Consider the following 20,359-nt stretch of genomic DNA (forward strand, 5'->3'; position numbering starts at 1 on the left):
GATTCTGAATTCACACTGCCTGACTACACCGCTCATTAGCTGTGATTTTGGGCTGATTATTTAGCCTTTCAAATCCTTGGTTTCTTCCCTTGTTAAAAAGAAATAATCATTTTAAGTTTATCATTTAATTGCTGTCATGATAAAAGATGTTACTGGTAAAAAGAACTTGCAGCACTACCTGCTATATAAGTGCTCATTAATGTTTCTGAATGCAATTATAGTTATAGTAAATCATGAAATTAATTATGTATCAACATAACAACAGCATCCCTATGTTAGTAATATTATTTTTAGAGAGGCAACAGGAGACATGGTGACTAAATCACTCTCAGAAAGTCCAAGAGAGAGAATTAATGGAGTCCCTATGCAATTCCAGGACATGGAACTTGGTGAATGAGAGAAGGTGAAGAGTGTACAGATAGACTTTGTCTATTGTTTATATATGCAGGTGACTATCAGTCCATTCTTTTATTGTTTATATGTGCATATGACCATAGAATAAAATTCTTATACCACTGTATTTTGATACATTCACCTATATATTGAAGGGTATGGTGTCAGCTTCAGTTCAGTTCAGGTCAGTTGCTCAGTCGTGTCCGACTCTTTGTGATCCCATGAACTGCAGCATGCCAGGCCTCCCTGTCCATCATGAACTGGAGTCCACCGAAACCCATGTCCATTGATGATGCCATCCAACCATCTCATCCCTGTCATCCCCTTCTCCTGCCCTCAATCTTTCCCAGCATTAGGATATTTTCAGGTGAGTCAGCTCTTCGCATCAGGGGGCCAAAGTATTAGTTTCAGCTTCAACATCAGTCCTAATGAATACCCAGCAGTGATCTCCTTTAGAATGGACTGGTTGGATCTCCTTACAGTCCAAGGGACTCTCAAGAGTCTTCTCCAACACCACAGTTCAAAAACATCAATTCTTTGGCACTCAGCTTTCATTATAGTCTAACTCTCACATCCATACATAACCACTGGAAAAACCGTAGTCTTGACTAGATGGACCTTTGTTGGCAAAGTAATGTCTCTGCTTTTGCATATGCTGTCCAGGTTGGTCTTAACTTTCCTTCCAAGGAGTAAGCATCTTTTAATTTCATGGCTGCAAACACCACCTGCAGTGATTTTGGAGCCCCTCAAAATAAAGTCAGCCCCTATTTCCACTGTTTCCCCATCTATTTGCCATGATGTGATGGGACCAGATGCCATGATCTTCATTTTCTGAATGTTGAGCTTTAAGCCAACTTTGTCACTCTCCTCTTTCACTTTCTTCAAGAGATTCTTTAGTTCTTCAATTTCTGCCATAAGGATGGTGTCATCTGCATATCTGAGGTTATTGATACTTCTCCCAGCAATCTTGATTCCAGCTTGTGCTTCCTTCAGCAAGTGTTTCTCATGATAGTCTGCGTATAAGTTAAATAAGCAGGGTGACAGGATACAGCTTTGATGTACTCCTTTTCCTATTTGGAACCAGTCTGTTGTTCCATGTCCAGTTCTAACTGTTGCTTCCTGACCTGCATATAGGTTTCTCAAGAGGCAGGTCAAGTCATCTGGTATTCCCATCTCTTTCAGAATTGTCCACAGTTTATTGTGATCCACACAGTCAAAGGCTTTGGCATCGATATTAAAGCAGAAATAGATGTTTTTCTGGAATTCTCTTGCTTTTTCAACAATCTAGTGGATGTTCGCAATTTGACCTCTGGTTCCTCTGCCTTTGCTAAAACCAACTTGAACATCTGAAAGTTCACAGTTCACGTATTGCTGAAGCCTGGCTTGGAGAATTTTGAGCATTACTTTGATAGTGTGTGAGATGAGTGCAATTTTGCGCTAGTTTGACCATTCTTTGGCATTTTCTTTCTTGGGATTGGAATGAAAACAGACCTTTTCCAGTCCTGTGGCCACTGCTGAGTTTTCTAAATTTGCTGGCCTGTTGAGTGCAGCACTTTCACAGCATTGTCTTTAAGATTTGCAATAGCTCAACTGGAATTCCATCACCTCTGCTAGCTTTGTTCACAGTGATGCTTCCTAAGGCCCACTTGACTACACATTCCAGGATGTCTGGCTCTAGGTGAGTGACCACACTGTCATGATTATCTTGGTCGTGGAGATCTTTTTTGTACAGTTCTTCTGTTTATTCTTGCCACCTGTTAATATCTTCTGCTTCTGTTAGGTCCATACCATTTCTGTCCTTTATTGAGCACATCTTTGCATGAAATGTTCCCTTGGTATCTCTAATTTTCTTGAAGAGATCTCTAGTCTTTTCCATTCTATTTTTTTCCTCTATTTCTTTGCATTGATCACTGAGGTAGGCTTTCTTATCTCTCCTTGCTATTCTTTGGAACTCTGCAATAAAATGGGCATATCTTTCTTTTTCTCCTTTGCTTTTGGCTTCTCCTTTTCACATCTATTTGTAAGGCTTCCTCAGACAGCCATTTTGCTTTTTTGCATTTCTTTTTCTTGGGGATGGTCTTGATCCCTGTCTCCTGTACAATGTTATGATCCTCTGTCCATAGTTCATCAGGCACTCTGTCTATCAGATCTAGTCCAGATGATAGAATGTGATCCACTGGAGAAGGGAATGCAAACTACTTCAGTATTCTTGCCTTGAGAATCTCATGAACAGTATGAAATGGCAAAAAGATAGGACACTTAAAGATGAACTCCCCAGGTTGGTAGTTGCCCAATATATTACAGAAGATCAGTGGAGAAATAACTCCAGAAAGAATGAAGGGATGGAGCCAAAGCAAAAACAATACCCAGTTGTGGATGGGACTGATGAAGTTGAACAGTTCTATGAAGACCTATAAAACCTTCTAGCACTAGTACCCCAAAAGATGTCCTTTTCAGTATAGTGGACTGGAATCTAAAAGTAGGAAGTCAAGAAACACCTAGAGTAACAGGCAAATTTGACCTTGGAGTATAGAATGAAGCAGGGCAAAGGCTAATAGAGTTCTGCCAAAAGAACGCACTGGTCATAGCAAACACCGTCTTTCAACAACACAAGAGATAACTCTACCCATGGACATCGCCAGATGGTCAACACTGAAATCAGATTGATTATATTCTTTGCAGCCAAAGATGGAGAAGCTCTATACAGTCACCAAAAACAAGACCAAGAGCTGACTGTGACTCAGATCATGAACTCCTTATTGCCAAATTCAAACTGAAATTGAAGAAAGCAGGGAAAACCTTTAGATATGACCTAAATCAAATCCCTTATGACTATACAGTGGAAGTGAGAAATAGATTTAAGGGACTAGAGGACTAGATCTGATAGACATAGTGCCTGATGAACTAGGAATGGAAGTTCGTGATGATCCAATGATTGTTGGCAATTTGATCTCTGGTTCCTCTGTCTTTTCTGAATCCAGCTTGAACATCTAGCAGTTCACAGTTCAGGTACTGTGAAAGCCTGGCTTGGAGAATTTTGAGCATTACTTTACTAGCATGTGAGATGAGTGCAATTGTGTGGTAGTTTGAGCATTGTTTGACATTGCCTTTCTTTGGGATTGGGTTTAAAACTGACCCTTTCCAGTCCTGTGACCACTGCTGAGTTTTCCAAATTTGCTGGCCTATTGAGTGCAGCACTTTCACAGTGTCATCTTTCAGGATTTGAAATAGCTCAGCTGGAATCCCATCATCTCCTCTAGCTTTGTTCATAGTAATGCTTCCTAAGGCCAACTTGACTTCTCATTCCAGGCTGTGTGGCTCTAGGTGAGTGATCATACCATCATTATTATCTGGGTCATGAAGATCTTTTTTGTATAGTTCTTCTGTGTATTCTTGCCATCTCTTCTTAATATATTCTGCTTTTGTTAGGTCCATACCATTTCTGTCCTTTATTGTGACCATCTTTGCATGAAATATTCCCTTGGTATCTTTGTTTTTCTTGAGGAGATCTCTAGTCTTTTCCATTCTATTGTTTTCCTCTATTTCTTTGCACTGATCACTGAGGAAGGCTTTCTTACCTCTTCTTGCTATTCTTTGGAACTCTGCATTCAAATGGGCATATCTTTCCTTTTCTCTTTTGCGTTTAGCTTCTCTTCTTTCTTTTTTTTTTTTAAGATTTAAAATGTTTTATTTTTTATTTTTATTTTTTTTTAAATTTTAAAATCTTTAATTCTTACATGCATTCCCAAACATGAACCCCCCTCCCACCTCCCTCCCCATAACATCTCTCTGGGTCATCCCCATGCACCAGCTCCAAGCATGCTGTATCCTGCATCAGACATAGACTGGCAATTCAATTCTTACATGATAGTATACATGTTAGAATGTCATTCTCCCAAATCATCCCACCCTCTCCCTCTCCCTCTGAGTCCAAAAGTCCATTATACACATCTGTGTCTCTTTCCCTGTCTTGCATACAGGGTCGTCATTGCCATCTTCCTAAATTCCATATATATGTGTTAGTATACTGTATTGGTGTTTTTCTTTCTGGCTTACTTCACTCTGTATAATCGGCTCCAGTTTCATCCATCTCATCAGAACTGATTCAAATGAATTCTTTTTAACGGCTGAGTAATACTCCATTGTGTATATGTACCACAGCTTTCTTATCCATTCATCTGCTGATGGACATCTAGGTTGTTTCCATGTCCTAGCTATTATAAACAGTGCTGCAATGAACATTGGGGTACATGTGTCTCTTTCAATTCTGGTTTCCTCGGTGTGTATGCCCAGAAGTGGGATTGCTGGGTCATAAGGTAGTTCTATTTGCAATTTTTTAAGGAATCTCCATACTGTTCTCCATAGTGGCTGTACTAGTTTGCATTCCCACCAACAGTGTAGGAGGGTTCCCTTTTCTCCACACCCTCTCCCGCATTTATTGCTTGTAGATTTTTGGATCGCAGCCATTCTGACTGGTGTGAAGTGGTACCTCATTGTGGTTTTGATTTGCATTTCTCTAATAATGAGTGATGTTGAGCATCTTTTCATGTGTTTGTTAGCCATCCGTATGTCTTCTTTGGAGAAATGTCTATTTAGTTCTTTGGCCCATTTTTTGATTGGGTCGTTTATTTTTCTGGAATTGAGCTGCAGAAGTTGTTTGTATATTTTTGAGATTAGTTGTTTGTCAGTTGCTTCATTTGCTATTATTTTCTCCCATTCAGAAGGCTGTCTTTTCACCTTGCTTATATTTTCCTTTGTTGTGCAGAAGCTTTTAATTTTAATTAGATCCCATTTGTTTATTTTTGCTTTTATTTCCAGAATTCTGGGAGGTGGATCATAGAGGATCCTGCTGTGATTTATGTCTGAGAGTGTTTTGCCTATGTTCTCCTCTAGGAGTTTTATAGTTTCTGGTCTTACATTTAGATCTTTAATCCATTTTGAGTTTATTTTTGTGTGGGGTGTTAGAAAGTGATCTAGTTTCATTCTTTTACAAGTGGTTGACCAGTTTTCCCAGCACCACTTGTAAGGCCTCCTCAGAAAGCCATTTTGCTTTTTTGCATCTTTTCCATTGGGATGGTCTTGATCCCTGTCTCCTGTACAATGTCACAAACCTCTGTCCATAGTTCTTCAGGCACTCTTTCTATCAGATCTAATCCCTTAAATCGATTTGTCACTTCCACTGCATAATCATAAGGGATTTGATTCATACCTGAATGGTCTGGTGGTTTTCCCTCCTTTCTTCAATTTAAGTTTGAATTTGGCAATAAGGAGGTCATGAACTAAGCCACAGTCAGCTCCTGGTCTTGTTTTTACTAACTGTATAGAGTTTCTCCATCTTTGGCTGCAAAGAATATAATCAATCTGATTTCAGTGTTGACCATCTGGTGATGTCCATGTGTAGCGTCTTCTCCTGTGTTGTTGGAAGAGGGTGTTTGCTATGACCAGTGCATTCTCTTGGGTGTCAGCTTCAAGTCTTGGCAATTATAAAGTTGTTATAAACATTTACATATATGAGTTTCATGGTCATAATTTTTCAATTCATTTGGGTAAATACATAGTACTACTGTAAGTGGTGGATTTTACACCAAGACTATGTTTAGTTTTATAGGAAACTGTCAGTCTGTCTTTCAAATTGACTGTAATATCTTTCATTTCCACAGTGAGTGAGAGGTCCTTCTGTTCCATAATCTTACCATTGTTTAAGATTGTTATATTATTGAATTTTAGTTTTTCTTATAGGTGTACAGTGGTATTTTATTATTCTAATATATAATTACTTGTTAGTATCTATTTTTAATACCTTCATCTCTGACTTTTCATGTGTTTTGAATATAAATACTTTATCAGTTATTTGATTTGCAAATATTTTCTTTCAGTCTATGTTTTAAAAAAATCTCTTAATAGTATCTTTTACTTAGCAAAAGTTTTTAATGTATGAGATAAAAGTTTTTAATTAATGAAAGAAAACATTGCCTTGCATGGATCATGCTTTTGGTGCTGTAATGAAAAACTCATTTTAATCCCACTGTTACTTACATTTTATTCTATATTCCTATATAAATTTTATGTTTGTGGTTTACATTTATGTCTGTGATCCTCCTTGTGTTAATTTTTGTGAAACATTAAGACCTGTGTCAAGATTCATTATTTTTTGTTGCTTTTTCATACTGATGTTCAGTTCCTATCATTTATTACAAAATCTACCTTTTCTCCATTGAATTGCTTTTGTTTCTTGGTCAAATGTCAGGTGATTATATTTCATAGATCTATTCCTGCATTCTCTGTTCTGTTTCATTGATCCGTTTGTGTCTTCTTTTATTAATACTATGCTGAGTTGATTATCAGACTTTTGTAGAGTTAGTCCTCCAAGTTTGTTCCACTTCAGTGATATGTTGGCGATAATGAGTCTTTTGCCTTTGCATATAATCATTAGAATCAGTTTGTTGATGTTGTCAAAATAAGTTGCTGGAACCATATTGGAATTATATTGAATCTATAGATCATGTGGATAAAAATTGACATCTTACCAATATTGTCTTCTTAATATTGAACATGTAATATTTCTGTTTATTTATATCTTCTTTGATTCACTGATAGTTGTATAGTTTTCTTCTTATAGACCATGTACATAGATTGTTAAATTTATTCTTTAATATTTCATTATGTGGATGCTTATCAAATAAGTCTTATTATCTGATCTTTACAATATTATAACTAATTCAAATGACGCCAGAAATAAGATACAGAAAACTGAAAGGTACAGATGGGTACACATCTCTATGGGTATGTCCTTCTTTCTTTTAAGTGGTGCTCTGGTCCACATTTTATGTATAAGATTCTAGGTGGTTCATGCAGGGTATTACTTAGCCAATAGAAGCTATTTAGGTCATAGATGATCAGTTTTATACTCCAATGATTATATACATTATGAACATTTTCCAGAGTTCCATGTCTCATATATCAATAAGTTCTAAGTTTGTTTGCTATAAACAACCTAGATACCAGGTGAATCATGCTGAAAATAACTCATAGGTAAAGGGGGTTTCCTTGTATCTTTCTATTAGTTATTACTATCAATAGGAGATTTGATCTTATGTATTTTTACCCTACTTTCCCCTGGGGAAGGGAGTTTGTATTTCAAACCAATTCCTTCCTTTACTGGGCTTTGTGTGTGAGACTTTGCAGATTGGGGATATGAAGAAGAAAAAGGTAGCAAGATCTTCTGAAAAAAAAGTTTAAGGTTTCAGTAAGTATGAGGATTACCTGGTGTTAGGAAGTTGCATTGATTACTCATATTTTCTTTCTATATTCTTTAATAAAGGAGATATTATTATTATAGTTCTACATTATACATGTTGATGCTACTGACCACTTTTAATAACAAAACAGACCTCTTTTATTTTCCAGGAATATTGATTAACCATGGTATAATGAATGAATTACAGATTTGGGGTTAAAAGAAATCTCCCCTACTGCTTTTAAAAGCTTTATGAATCTGGTACTTTCTGACTGTATGAACCTAACTCAGACAACGTTTTGTTATTTCACTTATGAAGTGGACAATATAATGTCTCCTTTGCAGGATTGTTTCATGAATAAGAGATGATGTAAAACAACAGAACAAGGCTGAACATGTCAGGTATCTTGTTATTTAGTCACTAAATCATGTCTACCTCTTGAGACCCCATGGACTGCAGCCCTCCAGGCTCCTCTGTCCATGGGAGTTCCCAGGCAAGAATACTAGAGAGGTTTGCCATTTCTTTCTTCAGGGGTTCTCCCTGACCCAGGCCAGACCCTTGGCTACAGCATTGACAGGCGGATATTTTACCACTGTGCCACCAGGGAAGCCCATGTGAGGCATATATCTTATTATAATCATCCATATTACATTTTCCATTATATTAATGGAATACAATAAGTGTGAGTTCTTTTTTTTTTTTTTTTTTTCTTTGAGTTCTTCTTGTTTAAAACTGTTTAATGGTACAGCCAGGTTAACTTTAAAAAGTAATTCCCTAAAAGTTACCCTCCTAAAAGTTATTCTACCTATTAAAAAAAATATATCAGTCAATACAGAAAACTAGATCAGCATAATATTCGAACTGACAGATCAGAGTATTAAAAAATATTAAATTAGGAACCCTATTCTTCTCAGGTTTTAATAACAGTGGCATACTATTTGCATAACAGAATTTAAGAATTATTTTGACCAAATAAAGAATAACTGGGATAATACCTATGTCCTACCTGTGAATTCTGAGAAAGCAAAAAACAGTCTGTAGAATATTTCACTGTGCAATGGTATAAGTAGCCGCTAATTAGAGTATTCAGTTTTATCAATATAGAAATCAAAGTTTTGGACACCCGAGGCTCACATTTCTTTCCATGGATTGCATCTTTCATCAACAATCATGAAGCTCTTATGGTGATGGTTCTCAGCCCTATATGTACATTAGAATCACTTGGAGGAGCTTTTAAAAATATGATTTCTAGGTCTCTAATTAAGCCAATTAAATCAGAATAGCAGAATGTTACCAAGCTTGAGAATGTTTGAATGCAACCTGGTGACTCTAATGAACAGTCAAGTTTGAGAATCAATGATCTAGTGGCAAGTTAACTGACAAATAATCTAGTAGTTCTGAAAATAAACAGACTATACTGAAAGATTTATTCCTACCTGTAGGAGAAATGAATTTTCTCAGTACAACTCCAATATTTGATCAAAAAAACATCAAAATAAGAATTAAAGAAACCATAAGTTGGGCTGAGGTCTATAATTTGTAGATCTTATGTTCTATTATATTCCTACTTCAGGGAGAATCTCTACCTCATGAGTTATATTGGAAGGTATAGGATTACTGTCTGGGAGAAATTTGAATAAATGTGCATTTTCTAACACTTGTGTTCATTCCAAATTCTTCAAACTTTTTAATTTGTTAGACTATGCTAGCAAAAATATAAAGATGCTTTCTAGTGGAAATACCCTTAAACTTCAGCTCCATGTTCCTTGGATGCTATCATGTCTGTCACTTTGTATGCATGATAGTACACATTGCATTAACCAAGGCACATACTTTTGTGAAGAGCTATCACAATATTTGTTTCACTAGGTAAAACAACGGTTCCCAGTGTGGTTTGGAATCATGATTATGAAACTCTAAGCAAGAGAAATAGTGAGCCACAACTAAAGAAAGAAAAGAAGATCTCATTAAAAGTGTTAAAATTAAAAGAGAAAAAAAATCTGATAGTTGACTGTAGAAATGGAGAATTTTCTTCAAAAGGTTGAGTGGCCTTGAAATGTACTTTGTTGAAAGCAAATTATTTTTATCATTTGAATTACAAATGAAGTTTTGACAAAATTGGACTGATGGAGGCAGTTATTATTAGAGTCTCAAGGTTGAGAAAATTGCTTAATTTCATACTGAAAAGGGAAAGTACCAGCTGATAAATGCAACATAAAGTCAGAATCTTGTACCTATATCTGAATAGGAATCAGTTCAGTTCAGTTCAGTTGCTCAGTTGTGTCTGAATCTTTGCAACTCCATGAATCACAGCATGCCAGGCGTCCCTGTCCATCACCAACTCCCAGAGTTCACTCAGACTCACGTCTATCGAGTCAGTGATGCCAATCAGCCATCTCATCCTCTGTCATCTCCTTCTCCTCCTGCCCTCACTCCCTCCTAGCATCAGAGTCTTTTCCAGTGAGTCAACTCTTCTCATGAGGTGGCCAAAGTACTGGAGTTTCAGCTTTAGCAATTCCTTCCAAAGAAATCCCAGGACGTCCTCCTTTACGATGGACGGGTTGGATCTCCTTGCAGTCCAAGGGACTCTCAAGAGTCTTCTCCAACACCACAGTTCAAAAGCATCAATTCTTCGGTGCTCAGCTTTCTTCACAGTCCAACTCTCTCATCCATACATGACCACTGGAAAAACCATAGCCTTGATTAGATGCCCCTTTGTTGGCAAAGTAATGTCTCTGCTTTTGAATATTCTATCTAGGTTGGTCATAACTTTTCTTCCAAGGAGTAAGCATCTTTTAATTTCATGGCTGCAATCACCATCTGCACTGATTTTGGAGCCCCCCAAAATAAAGTCTGACACTGTTTCCCCATCTATTTGCCATGAAGTGATGGGGCCAGATGCCATGATCTTCATTTTCTGAATGTTGAGATTTAAGCCGACTTTTTCACTCTCCACTTTCACTTTCATCAAGAGACTTTTTAGTTCCTCTTCACTTTCTGCCATAAGGGTGGTGTCATCTGCATATCTGAGGTTATTGATATTTCTCCTGGCAATCTTGATTCCAGCTTGTGTTTCTTCCAGCCCAGCGTTTCTCATGATGTACTCTGCATATAAGTTAAATAAGCAGGGTGACAATATACAGCCTTGGCGTACTCCTTTTCCTATTTGGAACCAGTCTGTTGTTCCATGTCCAGTTCTAACTGTTGCTTCCTGACCGGCATACAGATTTCTCAGGAGGCAGATCAGGTGGTCTGGTATTCCCATCTCTTTCAGAATTTTCCAGAGTTTATGTGATCCACATAGTCAAAGGCTTTGGCATAGTCAAGAAAGCAGAAATAGATGTTTTTCTGGAACTCTCTTGCTTTTTCTATGATCCGGTGTATGTTGGCAATTTGATCTCTGGTTCCTCTGCCTTTTCTAAAACCAACTTGAACATCTGGAAGTTCACGATTCCCGTATTGCTGAAGCCTGGTTTGGAGAATTTTGAGCATTACTTTACTAGCATGTGAGATGAGTGCAATTGTGCGGTAGTTTGAGCAGTATAGGAATAGGTATAGGTTAAAATATGAAAAGGTCTATGTTGAGGTTTACTGAGGCCTATTTGTATTGTTAACTATTGTCTTAAAGGAATTTTTTTTTTGCTCTTTATTTTATTTTTTATTTTTTTCTTTTTTAGTTTTTTATTTTTTAAATTTTAAAATCTTTAATTCTTACATGGGTTCCCAAACATGAACCCCCCTCTCACCTCCCTCCCCAATCTTAAAGGAATTTAAAATATTTGTAAAACATTTAAAACCAAATGTATGGAAATCCAATATATGTTGCCATATTAATATACACAGCAATTCATCAATATTTACAAGCCAGTATTGGTTCAACTACTGATGGAAGGAATTTAATAAATTGGTATTTAGTGTAGTGCAAATCTGTGTCTTTATGATAAAGATTGACTTCTGAAAAACCATGTTATAGTTACATCTTCTAAATATTTATTTTACTTGTAGTTCTTTAGCAAGTTTATCCCCAAATCTGACATTGTTTTATATAAATGTTAAAAATTTGCATTAAAAATATGATGATTTAATAATATGCTAACAAAATTACGTAAAAATTCCCACAGGAGGAGCATAATTTATAATTCCTACAAGCAGGCCATAATATCATACAAGTTTGGAGGGTAAAGCTACAAAAATTAGCCTTTATTCTCTTGCTAAAAAAGGAATTTCTTTAAAGGAAAAATATTGACAATTTATAGAACAGAGTATAGGCTGGAAATCCAGGCTAAAATCTAATAGGGAGCACATGAGAAAGGAAATAAAATCATCATGAAGTTCTTAAATAAGAATATCTGGAAATAATGTTATCATTCTCTGCAACCATTTTAAAACTCAGGATTTGAATTCTAGGGGAGGCTTTGCCTTGATCACCTTATGTACCATCTCCTGATTTGCCCAATAAGGAAGAGATAGTTTCTTTAATCAGAGTGTCAGGATGATGTTATAAATTTGATGCTCTCATCCAGAAAGAAGTATATCTTCACTCTTGAAGAAAAGTTGGTATACCAAAATTGCAAATATAAAAAGTTTTCCTTGATACCCAGCCTGCACAAAGAAGTACAGCACCAGGCTTCCTTTATGTGTGTATTTTACATTTTTATTAAAAAAAAATAAAAGAAATAAAAGAAAGGCAACTTTCCTAGAGTTTTAAGTTAAGCCAAGGTGTGAAATACTGATCTATTACTATAGATCTCACACTTCCTAACAATTGTATACTAAGAATATGCCCTTCATAAGTGAGCTTTATTAGAAACAAAACCTGGATGAAATGAGGGCTTTGTTTTCACAGAACTTCTGATCAGGAAGGATTATAAGTATCACTGAGCTGAGAATCCAATTATCCTAGTTAGTAAACACATGCTCTTTTTCAGTTGTAATATTGAAAGCACATTTGATTTTCAATTTTTATTATAATGTGTCAGGTAGAACATTTGTGTTTTTTTGCAAGTTGTAAATACTATAGACAAGCCATGTGAGGATAAAGCAAAATGGAAACTTGGATTATTTTAATCTTGGAATGTTTTACTTGTTTCCATATTTGCAGAGTCATCCACATCTTCTCTTTTGGGAAGCCCTTTCAAAAAAGCCATCTCAATTCCACTGATGGTTTTTAAAAGCCTGTTCTTTTATTGCATGGCATATGAAAAATGCATGTTTTTCCACTAGGAATAATGCCAGTTATGATTTGATATACCTAAATATTATATTATATATTTTCTTTTAATACAGTATTTAATCATATTTTTATATGTATGCTAGGCGCATTTGGTTGCTTTCCCAAAAGCCATTCTTCCCTTTATTTTCTTGCTAACAGATCTCCAATAGGGTTTATAGTAAAGTGCATAGCCCAGAGGGTTGGATTCAGTCTCGTTTAGTTGCTCAGTCATATCTGATTCTTTGTAACCCAATGGACAGCAGCATGCCAGGCTTCCCTGTCCAACATCAACTCCCAGAACTTACTCAAATTCATGTCCATTGAGTCAGTAATGCCATCCAACCATCTCATCCTTTGTTGTTCCCTTGTCCTCCTGCCTTCAATCTTTCCCATCATCAGGGTCTTTTCTAATGAGTCAGCCTTTCTCATTAGATGGCCAAAGTATTGGAGCTTCAGCATCAGTCATTCCAATGAATATTCAGGATTGATTTGCTTTAGGATTGACTGATTTGATCTCTTTGCAGTCCAAGGGACCCTCAAGAGTCTTCTCCAACACCACAGCTCAAAAGCACTGATTCTTCAGGCACTTAGCATTCTTCATGGTCCAAATCTCACATCCATACATGACTATTGGAAACACCATAGCTTTGACTATATGGACCTTTGTTACCAAAGTAATGTCTCTGCTTTTTAATATGTTATCTAGATTTGTCGTAGCTTTTCTTCCAAAGAGCAAGTGTCTTTTAGTTTCATGGCTGCAGTCACCATCTGCACTGATTTTGGAGCCCAAGAAAATAAAGTCTGTCACTGTTGGATTATTTCAGGGTGAATGCTACAATGACATTCCTATTTTCCTTTTCCAATGATTAGTCTAGAGACAGGCATATGACAGAGTTCTGGCTAATGATATAAGGAATATCTGTTTAAGACTTATGGGCATCAATTCCTTCCCTGAAAAACGTGAGTGGATTAAGAATGCTGCCTTTGTGTGTGTGTGAGTGTGTGTGTGTGTGTGTGTGTGTGTTTGTATGGTATCATGAAAGATTGTAATGCTTTAGATTTTACAATATGCTACACTACATTGAGACCATGAGGAAAAGCCAAGAGCTACTCAGAGTAGTCCCTGCTGCTAGCTTTTTAACAATGTGAAACACATATCAGAGTAAGTTATGTGTTCTGTTAGCTGCAGTCAAAAATAATTCTGATATACAAGCAATTTAAAAAATGGCTTATTTTCCATTTAGAAAGTGATAAAGTTCATGTTAAATAATATAAGAAATATATATTCTGTTGAAGAAAATTCAAAATGATTTACAATATCATGTTTAAAAATTTGGATTAAATGAAAATCTTTAAATATTTTGAAATACATCTTGTAGTTATATGAAACATGCTAAAAATAGCAAGTGTACAGTAATTTTATCATATTTGTTGTGGTAGATTGTTTCTAGGCTGATGTTTACAAGAATTCCCAAAATACATACTTTGGGAAGCATTTTATTTCAAATACATTTTAAAAAATCTTATGGATTGTCTTTAAAATTTACCATTTACCATGACATGTTTATAATTCTCTTTTTACCATTGGTTTTGACTTACTCGAAACATTGCCATACTTGATCTATCTCAAAATTATAACAATTAGAGAAGAAAGAGCAAAACTAGTCATGTACACTAATGCTTAATGGTGTGTAAAACCTCTCAAAGTGTATTTCATTTTCATGATGAAAATAAACAGTATGAACACAAAGTGTGAATGCATGAATCTCTACCAACCTATAGAAATTGGACCAAATTCTTTGTGGTGCGAAAAACAATATCATAATGGGACTTAAGAAAATGTTCTTTTGAATGGCATCAGAATCATGGAAACATTAGTTTTTTCCCTCTACCCTTCAATTAATTCACAACTAATAGACATCTGTGTCAAAAACAGAACAAAACACCTCTGCACAGCATATCAGGATACCTGAAAGATATACCCATCTGTGCTTTTGCAATATATGGATTGGACCATGGAGGGGGGCTGCTAAGCACGGGGCGTGGCAGTGGCAGAGGTGGCAGAAGCAGAGAAAGCAGTGGCAACTGTAGCACTGGGACAGTGTGACCTTTTTGGCAGAGGAGGTAGACGGTTTGACCACATGTAATGGAGCAGAAGGGACTCATTACTCTCTCTGAGAGAGACCACAGTGACTGTGAGGAGGAAAAGGACCTAAGGAGACCAAGAAAAATGAAGGAAAGTGTTTCTTTCTGTCTGCCCCGTGAGTTTGGCATGAGGACTGCCCACAGACCTCTGGGACCACCACCTCTCCCTCTGAATTTAGACATGAGTTTGAGCAAACTCTGAGCAAATTCATGAGTTTGAGCTTTGGACATGAGTTTGAGCAAACTCTGGGAGATGGTGAAGGATAGGGAAGCCTGGTATGCTGCAGTCCATGGGTTCCCAAAGAGCTGGACATGAATGAGAGACTGAACAACAAATACTTTTTTTTGAGATTTTGCTGAACAACACTCTAAAGACTTAAGTAAAATGTAAACACTAGAGTCAGATTGAATGTTCTTCATAAAGCTTAATAACCTAAAACTCTTCCACTTCTTAGCCACAGAGTCTTCTGACAGTAAGAGAGCAAGACACTTTTTGTGACTCTAATTTCAGGCCAGTAGTTTTTTTGCAAAGAGACCAAAATGGCCAGTATTATCTGAATTTATCAGATATTGGGTGTTGTTTTTGTTGTTTAGTTGCTAAGTCATGTCCAACTCTTTTATGATCCCATGGACTGTAGCCTGCCAGGCTCCTCTGACCAGGCAAGACTACTAGGGTGGACTACTATTTCTTACTCTAAGGGAATTTTCCCAACCCAGGGATCAAACCTGTGTCTCCTGCATTGGCAGGAGGATTCTTTACCACTGAGGAGCCACCAGAGAAGATCATTGGGTGCTATAGAGATATAATTAAATATTTTTGATAGTTTTAATTTTGGTAATCAACTTTACTTTTTATTTTAGAAGCCTATTTCTTCATGATGTCTTAAATGTATACATCAATGTAAGTACAATGTGTGTGTGTGTGTGTGTGTGTGTGTGTGTGTGTGCGCACACTCAGTCATGTCTGACTTTTTGCTGCCTCATGGACTGTAGCCCGTCAGGCTCCTCTGCTGCGTGAATTTTCCAGGCAAGAATACTGGAGTAGGGGGAGCCATTTCCTACTACAAGGTATCTTCCCAATCCAGGGATTGAACTTGCGTCTCTTGTGTCTCCTGCATTGGCAGGATTCTTTACCAATAATGCCCCCTGAGAACCCCATAAATACAAAGTATGGTGAAACAAAGCTGTGTTGCCCATGTCATGTTTATAAAAAAATTGATTACAAGGTTTTCTTTCTGTTTACCTGTTTGTCTATCTATTATATCTATGATGTGTCTGTCTATTTAACCTACACTTGAGTCCTATGTGCCAGAACTGTTTATGATAAAACACTGAGCAACACAAATCTCTCTTCCCATAAAAAACTCATTCTAGTATAGAACACAGATAAGAAATAAAGGTTGGGTATTGATAAATGGTATAAAGCTAAACTGTTCAATATGGGAGCCACACAAATTCATGAAAACTAATGAAAATGAAACATTAGGTTCCTGTGTTATACTGGTCACATTTAAAATGTTCAGTATTCACGCATGACTTTTGCCTATTTATTGGATAAAATGGACATAGAATATTTTGTCAGCATAAAAATTTCAATTGGAAAGGTCTCCAAGTATTAAAAAGCAAAGTTAAAGCATGGAGTTAAAGAGGGCTAAAGAGATCATGACATCACATTTTGTTAGGTGATGGTAGTAGTGGGGTAGTTCAGGGACATCCTCTCTCAGGAGCTGACATTTGATAAAATTATTGACTCTACTGAGAGAGTGAGTATTTGGAAGAAGGGCTCTACAGTCAAAAAGTTCTCTCTGTATCCTTCTTATTATGAAGGTACATATTTGTAATTTTTCAAAAAATAATTTTAATAGTTGTCATCAATTATCTCATCTAATTCTTAAAAATTCCTTGGAACATTATATAATATTTTCAACTGCAAAACTGATTGATGGACACCTTATCTTCGACAAAGGAGGCAAGAATATACAATGGATTAAAGACAATCTCTTTAACAAGTGGTGCTGGGAAAACTGGTCAACCACTTGTAAAAGAATGAATCTAAAACACTTTCTAACACCATACACAAAAATAAACTTAAAATGGATTAAAGACCTAAACGTAAGACCAAAAACTATAAAAATTCTAGAGGAGAACATAGGCAAAACACTCTCCAACATAAATCACAGCAGGATCCTCCATGACCCACCTCCCAGAATACTGGAAATAAGAGCGAAAATAAACAAATGGGACCTAATTAAACTTAAAAGCTTCTGCATAACAAAGGAAACTATAAGCAAGGTGAAAAGACAGCTTTCTGAATGGGAAAAGATAATAGCAAATGAAGCAAATGACAACTAATCTCAAAAATGTACAAGCAACTCCTGCAGCTCAACTCCAGAAAAAGAAACGACCCAATCAAAAAATGGGCCAAAGAACTAAATAGACATTTCTCAAAAGAAGACATACAGATGGCTAACAAACACATGAAAAGATGCTCAACATCACTCATGATCAGAGAAATGCAAATCAAAACCAGAATGAGGTACCATTTCACACCAGTCAGAATGGCTGTGATCCAAAAGTCTACAAGCAATAAATGCTGGAGAAGGTGTGGAGAAAAAGGAACCCTCTTACACTGTTGGTGGGAATGCAAACTAATACATTCACTATGGAGAACAGTGTGGAGATTCCTTAAAAAACTGGAAATAGAACTGCCATATGACCCAGCAATCCCACAGCTGGGCATACACACCGAGGAAACAGAATTGAAAGAGACACGTATACCCCAATGTTCATCGCAGCAGTGTTTATAATAGCCAGGACATGGAAGCAACCTAGATGTCCATTAGCAGATGAATGGATAAGAAAGCTATGGTACATAAACACAATGGAGTATTACTCAGCCATTAAAAATAATACATTTGAATCAGTTCTACTGAGGTGGATGAAACTGGAGCCTATTATACAGAGTGAAGTAAGCCAGAAAGAAAAACACCAATATAGTATACTAACACATATATATGGAATTTAGAAAGATGGTAACGATAACCCTGTATGCGAGACAGCAAAAGAGACACAGATGTGTAGAACAGTCTTTTGGACTCTGTGGGAAAGAGAGAGAGTTGGATGATTTGGGAGAATGGCATTGAAACATGTATACTATCATATAAGAAACAAATCGCCAGTCTAGGTTTGATGCAGGATACAAGATGCTTGGGGCTGGGGCACTGGGATGACCCAGAGAGATGGTATCGGGTGGGAGGTGGGAGGGGGCTTCAGGATTGGGAACATGTGTATACCTGTGGCAGATTCTTGATGTATGAGAAAACCAATACAACATTGTAAAGTAAAATAATAATAATAATAATAAATAAAATATGAAAAAACTGAATTACAATGTGAATATTTTGGTTTTTTAATTTCAGCCTTATTATCATTCCAGTTTAGAAATTTTTCTACTCATGAAAGATGTATCAGACCAAATAAATGTATATATCCAAAGGATAATGTGAAAATATTCAGAATTTCTCAAGTTTTTCCATTATGTGTCTTTATATTTAGAATGATGCATTTCTTTTCTTTTACTCATTTTAAGAGACTGTAAATATGTTGGTTTATTTATGGCAAGAAGTTGAGATATATTTGGGACCATGTCACTAACTTCATGAATTATTCTAGAAGAATTTTAATAGAAACAGGGAAAAGCACAGTTAACTATCAAGGCATGCATCAGAAGAAGAGTCAGGGATAATGACAAGTTAGAAGGAATCAGTAAAAGTCAATTTCAAAGACGGTAGATAAAGATACTATTGTTAACATTATTGTGGAACTTAGGGGAAAAAATTGAGTGTTTGAAAAAAAATATGATGAACAGATTCTTCTCATTGGTTTTAAACAACAGACTATCTCTAAGTAGATTTATGTTTTAAAGCATTTTGTGTGTATGTGTGAATCACTTAAAATAGTCCAATGGGACTACATATACAAAACCAAAATGCTTGATAAGACTTTTTCTGAAGTGACTAGTCATTATCTACACACTGTCTACTTACTTAAAATTTGTTTGCTGGAATTACTAACCTTAAGTTTTATTTCAAAACAAATAATCAAGTGTATTCATCTTGACAACTTAAAATTTAATTATAGCAACATATTTGAAGTTTATTAAATAAACTTAAATTTCACTTAGATCATTTCTTCATAGATTTTTCTCACTGACATGAGAAAGAGAAATAGATTTTGGCAGAATCTTTAGCTCATTAGGGTAAGTCAGTGTTATTTAGAATCACTGATTATGACTATGCACTCACAGAGCTCTTTTCTTTTGGATAGGCTGTTACCTCTTTCCCATTTTATTAATTTATTTCTACTTCCATTATATTCTAATAAAGTGATGTTAAATAGCTTCTACTTCCATGTTATTTGAGATGCCATCCCAACTTTGTTATTGAAAAGATATTAAATTTGTTTCTTATATATTTTAAAGTCCACCTAAATATTTTATACACATTGGGCTAGTTCATGAGAGTCTTAAGTGAACATAGTGCCTTTCACATAACTTTAGGAAACATATCTGTTGATTTTTGGGAGTTTCTTGCTTAGTAAACATTTCAATGCAACATGTATTATTCAGCATTTACTCAAATCAAAAAGGTAGTGTCTTGCAGAAATATAATATATGCATATTTTCTATTTTCATGTCCTTGGGACTTAAAGGGAATTATAGCGTTGCTGGGGAAGATAGAGAAGATTTTAGATGTCCAGGGGATAGGTCATGGCTGAGATGGGAGTTCATGGCTTAAAGATTAGTAGATACTATAGGTGGAGTTTAGAAGGGAATTGGAACTCAGACAAACATTATTATTTTAAGTGAATTTCAAGATTTTTGTGAGAGACTATATGATTACCTGTAAAACATCCCTCCCTCCCTCTTATTGTATTTATTTATTTATTTATTACTACATAACTGGAAGTTGTGAAACAGAGAAATACTCTTGGCTTCCCAGATGGTGCTAAGTGATAAGGAACCAGCCTGCCAGTGCAGGAGACGTAGAGACATGGGTTTGAACCCTGGGTCAGGAAGATCCCTTAGAGAAGTAAATGGTGACCCACTCTGGTATTCTTACTTGCAGAATCCCATGGACAGAGGAACCTGGTGAGCTATGTAGTTCATGGGGTCACAAAGAGCCAGACAGAACTGAAGTGACTTAGCATGCACAAGCACCTTGTTATCCCTCAGAATCTAAAAGAATACTTACCATGGATTGGATTTTAAATAAATTTTGATTAATTAATAAATACATTAGTAAATAAGTGGTTTAACAGGGAAATAAATAGATATCACTATCCAAGAATTATATAAATCAAGTCAATATGA

The sequence above is a fragment of the Capra hircus genome, chromosome 14, assembly GCF_001704415.2.
Source record: "Capra hircus breed San Clemente chromosome 14, ASM170441v1, whole genome shotgun sequence".
Lineage (NCBI taxonomy): Eukaryota > Metazoa > Chordata > Mammalia > Artiodactyla > Bovidae > Capra > Capra hircus.